Source organism: Neofelis nebulosa, chromosome 5 (assembly GCF_028018385.1).
Source record: "Neofelis nebulosa isolate mNeoNeb1 chromosome 5, mNeoNeb1.pri, whole genome shotgun sequence".
In the NCBI taxonomy this organism is placed as follows: domain Eukaryota; kingdom Metazoa; phylum Chordata; class Mammalia; order Carnivora; family Felidae; genus Neofelis; species Neofelis nebulosa.
Window position 1 is genome coordinate 47,981,931 of NC_080786.1, and position 14,211 is coordinate 47,996,141.

Sequence of the window (14,211 nt, forward strand, 5' to 3'; positions counted from 1 at the left end):
CTAAATAGATTGCAATTTATCTAAGGATACTTTTATTTTGGTATTTAACCCTCTTTTCCAACTCTCTGGCCTGGTGAGAGCTGGACCAAGGGTACGCAGGCATCAGTGCCTAGATGCAACTAGGGCCTTTGCTCTGGCTGTTCCCACCCAGATTCATGTCCTTCCCAGTCTGTTCTTTCATCTCCATTTATAAATCAAAGAGAGAAGGGGCGGCAGGCTGCACGCAGGACAGCTTTCTTTTCCTTGCTGGTGACAATAACCTACAAAGGACTCTAGGTAGAAACAGTTGCAACAGTGTTGTGGTAGAGTTTTGGCTAGTTTAAACTGTTATTTTTTCCCATCTATATATTCTTGTTTTTCCATATAGTAATATTATTTAAACTAAAAGTGAAAAATCTTTAAGATATGGTTGTGAGAAGCAGTTCTATATACAGCTTATAAATGGCTTTTTTAAAAAGCTTGATTTTTAGTATCTGCCACATAGGAAGGCTGCATCATCTTAGAAGAGGTTGGGATTACTGATTTGTCTGTGATTACACAGTAAGAGCACGGAGAGATTCTAAGATAATTTTCATTAAATAAATACCTTTTCCTGACATGTTTATTTTTTTTCCGTTCTTTTGTATTCAGTCTCAAAAGCTGACATAATTCAGTAAGAAAGAGAAAAAGAAAGCCTGGAACCACTTAGGATATAAGAATAAAATGTATGGTACAATGGATTTTTCCCCTCAAAAACCAACATTTGCTCATTCTTTTCTATTTCATAAATATCCAAGACTAGATTGCTTCCTAAAACATGAATTTGGAACAGTAAGATTTGAGGGATTAAAAACTTATTTTTCAAGGTGTATTATAAACAGGAAAAAAGCTGCTGTTGGCAAATGCCTAATCAAGGTAGGAAAATGCAGAGGAATGACAATCATTTTTGGAAGAAATTAAATCAATTGTCTCATAGACTATTCCATATTCTGGTTTTGATTTGTAAGCCAATCTAAAAATTTTTAAATAAATTCAGCCTATTTACATTTATCAAAATAATTGATAAGTTTGGTCTTTTATAACACAATTATATTTACTATGTGTCTTTCATTAAGTTGTCTATTTTCCTTGCTTTTTAAACTTTTTTTTTTATTGTGTAGTAGTTTGTAGTTAAGATATAGTTTTTTTTTTAATTATCTTAATACTTTCATGTCCTTAGTCTCCTTTCTCCTTAGTTACAGTCAGCTATTTTGTCAACTTCAAAAAATTTTCTTTGACTTCTACCCATCACCCTTCCATCAGTTATAAGAGTATTTTACTTTCTTTTTTTCCCATTTTTTTTGATGTGTTACTTTGACAGAGCAAAGAATATTTACATGCTAATTTCTCTCTCATTCTCACTTTGTTATAATCTTAGATCTACAAATAAGTATATTTAACCCTCATTACCAGTTCTTTTGCTGGTTTCCTTAATCATCTCTTTGTTAAATGAAGTTCATCCTTTAGTAGATTCCCCAGGAAAGATTCTTGGGTAGCCTCAATATTTGAAGAACATCTTGGCTGGATATAAAATCCTTTATTTCCCTCCCATTCTTTCTGTAAGTTTACAAAGAGGGTTGCTGCACTCCTTTCTTACTTTGATTATTGCTGACAAGAAATCTGAGGCTGACCCAATTTTCTTTCCCTTCTAAGTGAGTTTTTGATTTTGCCCAGAAAGCCAGAGGGATCTTTTGTTTATTTCTTAAGTTCAATGATTTTACTAGGATATATCTCACAGTTGACTTCTGGATTGATTTTTTTTGAGATAAAAGATGAATACATTCAAACTATCCAAGTCTTCCTTTATTTCAGGGAACATTTCTTGAATCATAGTACTGATTATTACTTCCCTTTCATTGAAAACTGGAGTGTTGGAGGACAGGGTTAGGGAAGACTTTTACTCTATGTGTTCTGTGCCATATGTTACCTAATCAAAAATAAACAAAAGTTTTAAAAACCACAATATTCATTTAATATGTTGAATATGCTATCCAATGTATGTCACTCATTATAAATACAAATAGAATGAAATATTAAAGGTACTGGGATATTAAACAGAGGCTATACAAAACAATTTAATGAAAGCAGGTACTGTGTACTTCTCAAGTAGAAAGGTCACTTTTAGAGCCATTTATCAATGCTATATTTTTGGATATTCACAAAAGAAATTAGTTTATTAGCTTAGAATCAAGAAAAATTGTGTTTCTTTTGAAAATCTCATTTGGTTTTAAATTTGTATATACTAAATTATCATTATGCTTTACTCCTCTCTTTGGCAATTAAAATTGTAATATATATTATAATTTAAAATTTTTAATTAATCTAAACATTAAAAATAGAATTACAATATGATCCAGTATTTTAATTTAACCCACTGAGTCACCCAGGTGCCCCTAGACTCCTTTGTTTAAAATGTGAATATTTTGGAGTAACCATTTATATTACCCACTAGAACCTTGTTATACCACATTTTCTTATAACATGGTTTTCTGTACAGCAAATGGTTATGTGAGAACAGAGGGAATGTGAAGATTGGGTAACTTTCTAAAATTTAAGAATATTTAAGTTTTTGTATTGTGGGCCACCATTTAAAATCCAGCCAATGGTGGGCACCTGGTTGGCTCAGTCGGTTAAGCATCTGACTCTTGGTTTTGGCTCAGGTCATGATCTCACAGTTTCATGAGTTCGAGTCCTACCTTGTGGGGCTCTACACTGACAGTGCAGAGACTGCTTGGGATTCTCCCTGCCCCACCCCCACCTCTCCCCCACTCATGCTCTGTCTCAAAAATAAACTTAAAAAAAAAAAAAACAATGAGGAAGGGGTTCAGAAATATAAAATTTAGGATAAGTAGTTTTCAATGTCAGGAAGACTGCAATTTTCCCTCAATTTCCATTGCATTCCCTTTCCAGACTGATTTTTTCAAAGTGGAAGTACTAATTATCCCTTGGGGCAGGAAGTGTGGTAGAGGGGGAAAATTCTTTTGTCTACTTAAATAAATACTTGGATTTGAAATCTAAATTTGTCAGTGAAAAAATTACTTAACCCCTTGAAGTTCCTTTTTTTTTTTTTTTTTTTTTTTTAAATAGAAATGAGCATAACAACACCTACCTCACTTGGCTTTGGAAATTATTGCTAATATGTGAAAAGTGATTAACACAGGTTAAAGCATGTCAACTCACTTTTCTTTTCTGGTCCCTATGCTTCATTTAGAATAACTTTCAAAAAAGCTGGCTCATCAAACCTGAGCTCCTATGTTATATCACTTAAGGATCATGTGACATTATTTAATAAGTCTGAAATGAAAAAAAATAAGCCCTATGGACAGTTCCCAATTTAGGATTCCTTGCATTAATATTTTTATTGATTTATCCTAAGTAAAAGATAACCCCTCCAGAGGAGACTATGTGGCACCAAGCAGTGGCATTTATTATGATATTCCTATATTATTTTCAATTTCCTGTATCTCATCAATTGATTTTAGGAATAAGGCATGTGGGTATCTATGATTGTGAAAGACTAATGTATATTAGAGAATCCAAAGTTCATAGAATTAGGTAAGAAATAAGCGTGTAAGAGATAATACTTGAGGGTAACAGAAAGCCCTCACACTTTTAGTAAAAAACTGGTTGTTCTATAGCCATCACAAAAACATCCACCTGAAATAGTTTTATTTCTATCTAATCAATCACTGACTGTTCCATAGCTATGGTTATAAGAAATCACCAAAACTGGTTTTAAATTTTATTAATCAATCAATGACAGTAGCTTCAGTGAATGTATTTATGAAAGCCAACCAGATAGCGATAGCCTCATGCTTTGAAAGTCAGCCACTGGGTAGCAGACTCATTCCATTGAACACACTTCTAAGGCTGCCATCAACCCATTCTCCTTCTGTAACCAATACAAAATGCACTTTTATATCCAATATAAGACATGTTTCGAAGACTGCCATGACAATAGTCTTTCCTCTACGGCAAACATATCTCAAAAGAAACATGTCTTCCCCTCAAACCTGCATAACATTAGTGGTTTACTTTGCTCAAATGAGACTGTATCCAGCATTGCTCTCCCTTAATTAAGAAAATGATAGATTTAACCCCGAGTTTTGTTTCAAATCTTGTGTAGTAGTATCAAACATTGACATCTTCCTATCTGATTTAATGGAGGAAATAAAAGCTGTTAAGCAGACTATTTTCAAGCATTTAAAAAACATTGTGATAATCACTAGGAGTTAGTATGCATTTCTCAAGAGAACTTCAAGCAATATAACTTTAATTTCTTTGCTGCTTCAGTTAATTTCCCAATATTTATCGAATATCTACTATGATGGAGGCACCATTCAAAGAATTGGACAGACATAAACTAATAATACATGGTGCATTCCTTCTTACAATATAGTCTCAGAACATAGTGACAGAGACAGATTACACATATAACTGTAGCAAAATACAAGGAATTCTGTAATTGGAGTCTGTACAGTGTACTAAGATAATAAAGATAAAAGATTTTCTATCTTTGTGGTGATAGCTGGTTTGAGGATAGGGCTTCACTGAGTAAATAACATTCAAGTTGCATCTTGAAAAATGTATGGACGTTGAAGCAACAGAGACAGGAGATGATAAACTAGCATCTGCAAAGGCTAGCATCTGCAAATACCATGAGAAAGACTCAAGGCATGAGCAAGTATGGGATATTTATTTAGTGAGTGCCAGGAAGTACATAGTGATGGGTAAATGAAAGGATTAACAGTGATAATACAGGCAGATATGAGGGACAATTTTGTGGAGAACCTTTTGTGAACACAGAATTGAAGAGAGGCAAGAGTAAAAGCCAGTTATCCATAACTGACATAGCACAAGTCCAAAATAGTTTAATGAATGCCTGAGCTCAGGCCAAGGAAAAGACGATAAGAAAGAGCAAGAAGTTGGTTGAATGATGATGCTATTACATAGGCAAAACTTGCTAGAAAGAGTTATGGATGTATGGCAAGATGAGGAATTTAACATATGAGATATGTTGAATGTGAGATGCACTTGAACCACTTTGGTGAAGTCATTCAAAATGCAGTTTATGGGTGCCTGCGTGGCTCAGTTGGTTAAGTGTCCGACTTCGGCTCAGGTCATGATCTCGTGGTCTGTGAGTTCGAGCCCCACGTCGGGCTCTGTTCTGACGGCTCAGAGCCTGGAGCCTGTTTCAGATTCTGTGTCTCCCTGTCTCTCTGACCCTCCCCCGTTAATGCTCTTTCCCTCCCTGTCTCAAAAATAAATAAACGTTAAAAAAAATTAAAAAAAAAAGAAAATGAAGTTTATTTATGAATCTTAAGCTCAATGTAGGACTTAGAGATACTCAGCATTTGGTATGTAGCTGTGCTACATCTGATCCTCTAAGAAGTAGATGCTAAGATGGGATCAAGTATGCAAAAGAATTATTAGGGGAGACGCTCATGAAGGAGAAAGAGGAGAAAGACAGGAGAAAGCTGGTCTGACACCAAGGAGGGGGAGGAAGAAGGTTTGGGTGGAAAGAGTTGCACTGCAGCACAACTGAAGAAAGTTTTCTTCAAGCTGAAGGGAGTCCTTGAGCCAGTCACTTATTAGAGGAGTCCTGTGTGCTGCAGGGGTAGGTTTGCACTAGAATCCCACCACACTCAGTCATTAGCTGCGAGCAGCCCAGGGGAAGCATGGCTGTGGCACAGATGTGGTAGTGGGCCCATAAGGGCAGTAAGTGGGGCTGTTAGTCAATTCTGTTTCCCACAGCAGGAGATTTGAGCAGCACATTTTCATGGCTGCTACAGTAAGTGAAAGTTGATTTTATGATTCATTCAAGTAGAGGAATGAGCACCCAAAGAAGATGTGGGAAAGACTCTTGAGTTACCCTGTATAAGAGATCATGAAGGATAGATCAGTCAATATCTAGAATTGATCAGAGGAGTTAGGACCAACATCTTATAATTGAGAGATTCAAGAAAGAGACTATGGTCAACAGCATTAAGTGCTACAGATATGATAAATAGGATAAAGACATGAAACAACAGAATTTAAGACTTGTGGGTCACAGATGATCTTGGAAAGAAAAGATTCAGTGGAAGGATGTGATTGTAGCAGATTATGAAACTTCCTAATAAAACCTGCAGTGAAGGAAGAACATAGACATATATACTAGCTGAAGAGGGGCAAGAGACCGAGGAAGGTGAGCTTTAGGGTAAAGGGAGAGTTAAGCATATTTGCTGAAGGAAAAAAGCAATCAGTGAAGAAGGAGAGATGACAGAGCAGGATCTGGAAGATAAGGATGAGTGTTAATATACATAATGTTGTAGTTGGAAGAGGAAATTTGATTACTGGGTGTATATTGTCTGTTTTCTAGAAAATAGTATTTTTTTTCCCTCCTGGATATAAATGAAAAAAAAAAAAAAACCTTGCAAGTTTGAGGAGTATAAAAACACAAAATGGTCACCTTAGTAAATAAGAAAGGTTTCTAGAGACAAATGACAGGATTGCCCAGTAGCAAACTGAGCAACAAATTTGAGGTTGGAAATGGTAAATAGGTAATAAGTTTAAGCAATCCAGTTATGCAATATTCTCCAGCAGTGTTTGGCAGCTTTGAAGTACCTGTTGAGCAAGCAGATGGTTGGATTAATCCCATGTTAGGGACTGATAATTCAGATGGGCTGGAAGGACAACGTGTTGAGAGACTGGAGGATATAGGCAAGAATTCATTGAATTAGTGGTTCAGGCTAAGTGGGGAAGGAAGAAATAAGGCAACTAATTTGGGAGTAATGCCATACAAAATATGATCCTGAATAACTTTTTTTTAAGTTTATTTGAGAGAGAGAGAGCACATGCACAAGGGCGAGCACATGAACAAAAGTGAGTGGGGGAGGGGCAGAGAGAGAAGAAAGAATCCCAAGCAAGCTCTGCACTGACAGGGTAGCCCAAAGCAGGATTCAAACTCAAGGAACCGTGAAATCATGAACTGAGCTAAGAGTCACATACTTAATCAAATGAGCTACACATAGTATATGAGTATATAACTTTTATACTTATGGAGATGTGTAAGTGTATTTTGACAATAAATAGTGGAATAAGATGAATTAACTATATTCTGGATGTCATGTGAACACCTGGGTATTAAGCTGAATGAAATCATGAATTCTATAATTAGCTTTCTTTAGCTCAAGATTTATGCCTGTGATCTAGATAAAGATGTGCTTATCTAAAGAACAAAGAATCAATATTTAAAATATTTTATGATAGAGCCAAACAGAATAAACTCATTCTTAGTCCTCATTTTGATAGTAAAAGGCACTATCTTTCCTAAGCGCTTAATACAAAAGGATAGGCACCGTCCTTAAGTCTTCTTTTTCTCACATTACACATTCAACCATGAACAGGTGTTGTCAGCTCTACCTTGAAGATATATCACAGATTTTCCATATATCAGCACTTTCATAATATTACCTTACTCCATGCCCCTATCATCTCTCATCTAGGTCACTGCAAAAGCCTCCTAATTGCTCTCCACATCCATATTTCCTCCCTTACAGTCTCTTCTCCACTGAAACAGCCAGAGCTATTCTTCAACAATACACATCAGTTCATGTCATTCCTCCTCTCAAAAGTCTCATTACACTTTCCAAAATTCCACACCATCACTGGGGTCTACAGTGTCCTGTATCATCTGGTTCCTGGTTACATATTTACTTCATCCCATACTACTATCCACTTTATTCACCGGGTTTTAGCCACACTGGCCTCCCTGCTGTTTCATTAATCATTTTTTATATTGTTTATTTGTTGACATGATAAATTTTAGTAATATTGGGTTATAGAAACATTGAAATTGATTTGACGTGTTTCATTTTACTTTTTTAAAAAAATGTGGTTACTAGAAAATTTTAAATTGTGTATGTGGTTCAAATTTTACTTTTATGGGACAGCCTTGGTGGTTGTCTCTGTGTTGTTACTACCTCAGTGCGTTTTCCCCCATGTGACTAGGAGTATGCTGGGGGCTGCTCTTGGGCAGCAAGGACAGCAGTCAGGAAAAAGACCTAGATGTGGAGCAGAAGAGAATGAGAACAAACAGAAACTCTCTAAACACTGTCTATCACTGCATTTGCCTGTATAGAAGTGATAACCACTACCTCCCCTTGCCCTCTGAATCTTATGCAAGTTCCTTTTTTAATTGCTCTAATTCAGAACTATACAGGGAAGGGAGTAATGAGAAACATAGTTCCCAGACTGACCAGTTTGTCAGAACAATTGGAACAATAGAACAAATCAACATGGTTTCTAAACAAGTACCCTGGACTGGTAGGTGTTGGAAACCATGTCACAAGAAGAATTGTCTTATGAAACTGAAGATAATTATTCTGGGGTGAATAAGAGAAGATCAAAAATGGGTGAAGTATTAGAAACACTGTTGTGGGAAAAAAAATGTTGACTTCATAAGTATATACCCTTCCAATTTTCTCTCCTTACCCCTATGAAAACATATCAATATTTTTTACTGATTAAAAATTGCTTCCCACATATTCTTAGTACTCTTCAAGAATGGACACAATGGGAGTTCCAGGAATGACCAATTCAATTCCAATTCCACATAGGGAAGAACTTTCTAACACCTAGAATTGTGAACAGATAGAGTAGACCATCTCTAAAAGTGGTGTGCTACATGTCAACTGGAGGTATTTCAAACCTGGTATACAAACCAAAGAAACTGGATGACCATTTAACAAGTGAACTGAAGAAAGGATTTGTGAACCTCTCAAAAGTTTGGATTAACTGACCTCTGAAGTCTTAACTAAATCTAAAATTTTATGATAGTCTTCATTCATTAGTACTCAATCATTTCCAATTACCACTTAACTAAACCTTAGCTTTCCATTCTAGTTAGGAAAATCTTTACTTCATCTAGAGATATGCCTAGAAGTTAAAATCTCCATTCTTTGATTTTTGCATAGCCTTGGTCTCCTGGAAAAAATGTTTGTAGGTTTTGCATAGAAAGTGCATCAGCAATCTTTTTCTGACTCTTTATTCTGATAACTATAACTCTTTTATTATTGTTAATTGACATAAAATTATATTTTTCTTCTTTTAAGAGTAATGTGTACTCATTAACATAACAAAGTATAAAAAAGAAAATAAGTTACCTCAAAGTCCACAATCCAGAAATAAATTCTCCTAAAATATGTTAGTTTAATTCCATTTAGTTTTTCAAGCAGATATATAGATTATTTTGTGTAACTGATGTCATCCCATATATATAGTTATAGCTCATGTTTCACTTAACATAAGGTTTGAGTTTTCCACTATACAAATCAACCTTCTTTCTTTCTTTATTTTTTAGTTTATTTTTTGAGAGATAGGAAAAGAACAGGGGAGAGGGAGAGGGAGAGGGAGAGGGAGAGGGAGAGGGAGAGGGAGAGGGAGAGGGAGAGGGAGAGGGAGAGGGAGAGGGAGAGGGAGAGGGAGAGGGAGAGGGAGAATCCCAAGCAGGCTCTGCACTGTCAGCACAGAGCCTGATGCTGGGTTCGAACTCAGAAACCATGAGATGATGACATGAGCCGAAATCAAGAGTCAGATGCTTAACCGACTGAGCCACCCAGATGTCCTGACCTTCTTTAAAGACCTTAATATTAATAATATTCCATTAATTGAACATTTCAAAATTTGTTTAAATATTTCACTACTGTTAGATTTTTAGGTTGTTTCTAATATCTAATTTTTACTATTTAAAGGAATAGATAATTGATTCCTTAGTTAATTACCTAGCAGTCATCACTGACTTGTCCTAGCTCCTTTGAATTACTATTAACTATCCTCTAAATTTTTCACTTATATATTCTTTTCCAATTCATCTGGAATGTGGGACAAAATTATTTTTGAAACTTCTATCAGATAACTCCAGATTATTGTATTATAACTTTTACCATGATTATTTTAAAAATAAGTAACATTAAATTACCTTAAATGTAGTGGTTAGAGTATGTAACACACCCGGCTACTTATTATATCTTGAGACTATGTCATGACCTTTGTTAGGGCAATTTGTTCTAAAGTGTGCCCTAGAAAAATGTGATTTAGTTCAAAAATCTTAAGAGAGATTAATGTCTTTCCTAAGATAGTCTTAAAAAAAAAGAAGAAAAGCCCTTCATAGAGTAAAATGTCAGAAGATTTAAGAATCCATTTGGAGCTTAAGCTGGGGTTTTTCCCAATTCAAAGTGTGGCTCAAGTGAGGAATTATTGTTCCTTTTGATGTTAAGAAGAGCAGATAAAGAGAAATAAAGTGGATGAGTGGAATTATTGGAACAGAGGTTCCTGATACTTCCAGGGATAATCTGTTATTACCAGACTCTGGACTTCTGAGTTAAGTTACATAAATTTCTCTTCCTCAATACCTAACAAAATGAGAAAATTATATATAATATACATATAAAACAATAAAACAAGACAGAAACATGATGTAACATGTAAGCTTCAAAAACACAATCAAATAAAAAAAAACACAAAAAAACAAAGTTCAAGAGGGAAGTAGAGGGTTTTGGAGAGGAAAGGCAGACCAAGTGGGGTTTAAACTGCTCCCAAATCCAGAAGGCAGTCTGGTATCTTGACTAAGTCTTGATATTCTCAAAACATCACCAAACTATGAAATATCATATATATATAATATGTATATGCATATGTAATCATGGTAGAAATTGTTACCAGAAATTATAGGGAAATGGAGAAAATGAAAGTTGATGCTCTCAGAAATAAAGTACCCACAGCTACACTCTGAATTTCAAATATGGTCTACAGTTTAATGGTACTCTTTTCTCCTCCCCCATCCCCTATGGTACCAGGGTGCATCCCCAGTCATACTCAGAAAACCCTGGTCTAGGATACTAAACCAAATATCAGAACATATATCAGAACCCAGATGTCCTTCTACCTTAGCCCTTTTTCCCTGTCTCCTCCCCTTGAGAAAATCTACTGAATACAGAAATTAATACTTTCAGATTTTCACACTGTAACTCACAGGAAAGATGAGAGACAGAGACAGACAGACAGACACACAGAGAATTAATGAGACCAGTGAAAAGTTACTTAAGTCACTGCTGCACAGTATTAGACAATTAAAATGTCTACACACAGCTCTCCAAGTATGAGGAAAAGAAAAATAATGACATTGTACCTCACAAGCTTACTACAAATTATAAATAAATAAATACATAACAAATAAATAAGTCTACACAAATAAAGATAGTGTATATGTGTATGATAGCAAACTTTATGGTGGTGGAATTCAGAATGAAGTTTAAAAATTTGTATTTTCTTACATGGTTTGCATTTGTTTCAATGCACAAAATATCTTTAAAAATAGGTGACAGTGACTTCTGAGAACTACGGTGGAACAAAAAGATCCTAAACTCACTTTGTCCCCTGGATACACCTAGCTAACACTAGTATCAGTGTAAATAACCCCCCAAATGACCTAAAGACTGGTGGAACAGACACTCCACAGCTAAATGTTTTTTAAAAGGCCACATTGAGAAGGTGAGAAAGGGTAGAGGAGTCAAAGTCTAATGGACCCACAGGACTGTCTGTGGGAGGGAGGACCACCACAGGTAAAGAGAAGGAAAGGATCAGACTCCACACATCAGGTACTCCATACACAAGAGACACACACTGGGAAGATGAATCCCCACAGCATTTGGCTTTGAAAACCAGATGGACTTAACACCATGAGTACTTACAATCAGTGGGATTTAACATCTGGAACTTAAAAATGAGCAGGCTTGGGTCTGGGAGAGCCAGAGGGCTATAGGAAACTGAGTCCTGCCCTTAAAGAAACAGCAAAGCAAACAGCCTTGCTGAGACACAGCCTAGAAGCAGCAGTTTGAAAAATGCCTGAGGTTTTCAGGAATGGGATTAATTTACTAATCTCAGAACATGTGCTGGAGGGGGCAGGGATCTTCAAAAAACTTCTCCAAGAGCAAAAGACGCGGTGGGCACCATTTCCCTTCCCTGTCACCCATAATATATATACAGACACCTGTGGGAACCTATTCAGTGTGAACATTCTCTACCTAGTTTTGAAAGAGCATGCCTTCCCCGCATTCTTCTGTGGACCCACCACCTCGTAACTACCCTCAGCAGTTCTCCAGTGACTACAGGTCCCCTCCCACAGAAGACCAGTGTACATCTTGCTAACACTGCACCCCTGCCTCGGTATTCTTCTACAGACCCACCTCATCCAACATGCTCTTGGCAGGAATCCATCCAAAGCAGCCCCACCATGTGGTAGTGTGCAAGCAGCAATGAGAGGGGCCAGCAACAGTCCAAAGTGACTCCTGTCCTGAGAAGAGAGGAAGATAACCCCACAGACCAGTCCTACTGTGGCCCTGGAAGTGGGCTGGAGGCAAACAGTTGGTCTGACTGCAGGCCCCGCCCACCAACAAAAGTCTCCAAGGTAGAGCACTCTGGGAGTTGGCATGACTGCAGTTCTGGCCATTGCTTGGTCTGACCCAAATCTAACCCAAGGAAGCCTCAGACTGGTCCATTAACAACACAGACACCAAACCCTGCCCACAACAAAGAGAGTCATTGTAGATAACTGAACTGAAGGCAAAAGTGGCTTAGTGATGGTAGGATGCATGCAACACACATAAGAGACTTCTATGAAAGATGAGAAGAAGAAAAGAACAGTGACCTGGAAGACAGAGTAATAGAAAGTAATCAAGCTAAACAGGGCAAAGAAAAAAAAAAGTAATAAAAGAGAATAGATAAGGGAACTCACTGACACCATCAAGCATAACATTCATGTTATAAGGATCCAAAAAGGAGGACAGAAAGATTAAAGGGGGCAGACAATTTATTTGAGGAAATAATAGTTAAAAACTTCCCAAATCTGGGGAAAGAAACAGAAATCTAGATCGAGGAGGCACAGAGAGCTGCCAACAAAATCAACCCAAGAAGTCCACACCAAGACACATAGTAATTAAAATGAGAAAAATTAATGATAAAGAAATAATGTGAAAAGCAGCAAGAGAAAAGAAAGGTTACATACAACGGAAACCCTGTAAAGTTATCAGCTGATTTTTCAGCAGAAACTTTACAGGCCAGAAGAGAATGCCATGATGTGTTCAAAGTGCTGAAAGGGAAAACAAACAAACAAACAAACAAACAAACAAACAAACAAAGAAACAAACCTGCTGCCAAGAATACTCTATACAGCAAGGCTATCATTCAGAATAGAAGGAGAGATAAAGAGTTTCCTAGACAGACAAAGTCAAAGGAATTCATCACCACTAAACTAGTCCCATAAGAAATGATAAAGAGGACTCCAAATGGAAAGGAAAGACTATAAGTAGGAGTAAGAAAAGTGGGAAGCACTAAAGCAGTAAAAATAAAAGCTGTCAAGGAATTCACAAAATAAAAGGATGTAAGGTATGACACAATATACCTAAAACATGGGGAAGAGAAGATTAAAACTTTAGTGCTTTCAGAATGAGCTAAACTTAAGTGACTGCTATATGCTGAAGATGTTGCATATAAATCAATAGTAACCACAAATAGAAAACCAGTGGTACACAAAAAATAGAAAGAACTCCGAATATATCAGTAAAGAAAGTAAGCAAACCATGAGAGAAGAGAGCAAAAGAACAGAGAACTACAAAAACAACCATAAAACAAGTAACAAAAATGACAATAAGTACATACATATCAATAAATACTCTAAATGTGAGTAGACTAAATGCTCTAGTTAAAAGACATAGGAAGATGGAAAGATAAAAAAGTGTGAATCATCTATATGCTTCTTACAAGAGACTCACTTCAGACCTAAGGACACATGCAGATTGAAAGGGTTGGAAAGGCATTGATTATGCAAATGGAAGTAAAAAGAAAGCCAGGGAAGCCGTATTTACATCAGACAAAATAAACTTTAAAACAAAGACTGTAACAAGATACAAAGAATGATTCTATATAATCATTAAGGGGACAAACCAACAAGAAGATACAACAATTGTAAATATTTATGCACCCAACATGAAGGCATCCAAATACATAAATCTTCTAAAAACAAACATAAAGGAAGTAATCAATAGTAATACAGTAATAGTAGGGGACATTAATACTCCACATACATCAATGGATATGTCATCCAAATAGAAAATCAACAAGGTAACAGTGGCTTTGACACATTGGAACAGATGG